General features: G+C 38.6%; 1 pseudogene; it reads left to right on the top strand.

The window, feature by feature from the left end:
- The first annotated feature begins 738 nt into the window (after positions 1–738).
- Positions 739–857, top strand: LOC112475894 (annotated as a pseudogene).
- Positions 858–1,711: the final 854 nt, after the last annotated feature.

Here is a 1,711-nt window from a genome sequence, read left to right as displayed (position 1 = left end):
AGAACCTTATCATCTTTGCATAGTTGACCAGTGGCAGGCAAAAAATAATTAAATAAAATAAAACAAATAAAAACTAATGGCCAAAATTTAAACTTTGAAGGTGCTATCATTTCTAATTTTATAATGCATGATGGAGATTTAGTCTTTTTCTTTTTAACTAAATAAGGTTCTATGCTTCTGCTCTCTAGGGAAGGTCATTTAGTTCATACCAGGGAAAAATAACTCACCTGACACCTTCTTTCTTCTTATAAATGGTGAAGAAGGGGAGATTGCTAAGAGCCAGATCAGACAGGCCATTGTCAAGCACAGGGTATGAGTGAGTTTTCCATAAGCAGGACTAGGCTTGGAAAGACTCAGAACGCTCCCCTTAATAGAAGAGTTTTTTGGAGGTGGAGAGGTATTTCCAGGGACCGGAGAAAGGGGGTAGATTGGGTGAGAGGCAAATATCTTGGAGGCTGGAGACTGTAGAGGAGACTTATACAAGGGTTTAGAGAAAATATGAATTGTATAATAATTCATTATAAGTTGTTTATGTTACAAAGCCTTCTAAGTCCAATGTACATGTGGACTTGTTAGTGGGGGATATGTGGGAGTGGAATCAAAAAAAGAACCTTGTCACATTCAGGACACCAAGGAATGCAATAGGACAGCACACTAGGAATAGTGAAATGGCTCATGAAACTTATTGCTACAGTTGAACAGTCGAAACCTGAGATGACTAAAGAAGTATCAGCCATTGTCTACGGCCATGCTACCCTGAACAAGCCCGATCCCATTGGATCTCGGAAGCTAAGCAGGGTCTGGCCTGGTTAGTACCTGGATGGGAGACCACCTAGGAAGACCAGGTGCTGCAGCCATACAAAATTAAAAAATAAGAGATTGTAAGCTGATAAGGTCCTTGCAATCTGTGAAGTCAACCAAGGGTTGCCTTGCCAAGAAAGAAAGAAAGGAAGAAAGAGAGAGAGGGAGGGAGGGGGAGAGAGAGAGACAGAGAGAGAGACAGAGAGAGAGAGACAGACAGACAGAGAAATCAGCCATTCCTCAGAATCTCCAGAGACCTGAAAAAGGTGCTAGAGTCCAAGGACATATGGGTTGAGGCTAATCAAGCAAATTTCACTTCAGTCTATATATTAAGAAGGAAGGGAAGAAGGAAGGAAGGGAGGAAGAGAGGAAGGGAGGCCTCACTAAAAATTTAGATTATATTTGTCTCTACAATCTTAAGATAATTAGTCTTATAAAATATGATCTTTGGGGCACAACTCTCTCATTAATCTCTCATATAGGATCAGCCTAGAGGTTGAGTAACCTGATCTTTTCTAATTGGTCCCACTTTAACATGGATTACTTATGCAGATATTATGATTATGATTTTTTAAAATTTTATTTTATTATTAGTTTCAAGTACACAGTACATTGGTTAGACATTCATATAGTTTATAAAAACGATCCCCCTGATTGCTCTTTCTCTCCTCTGGCCCTCTACATAGCCATTACATTACAGCTAACTGCCTTCCCTTTGCAGTGCTCCCCATCCTTGTGACCATCCATCATCTACTAATTTGTATTTCTTTATATAATTGTGATTTTTAAATTGTTTTCCTTACGCTATTAACGCATATCTATTTCTTTCCACAAAGTCACTAATTTCATAAAAAATAATCTGTTCCTCCCATTTGGATTTTCTCACTGTTCATTAAATATTGTATTGTGT

The sequence above is a fragment of the Pteropus alecto genome, unplaced genomic scaffold (assembly GCF_000325575.1).
Source record: "Pteropus alecto unplaced genomic scaffold, ASM32557v1 scaffold152, whole genome shotgun sequence".
Taxonomy (NCBI): Eukaryota; Metazoa; Chordata; class Mammalia; order Chiroptera; family Pteropodidae; genus Pteropus; species Pteropus alecto.
Note: the sequence above shows the minus strand (reverse complement) of the source record. Positions and strands in the feature narration are given on the sequence as shown.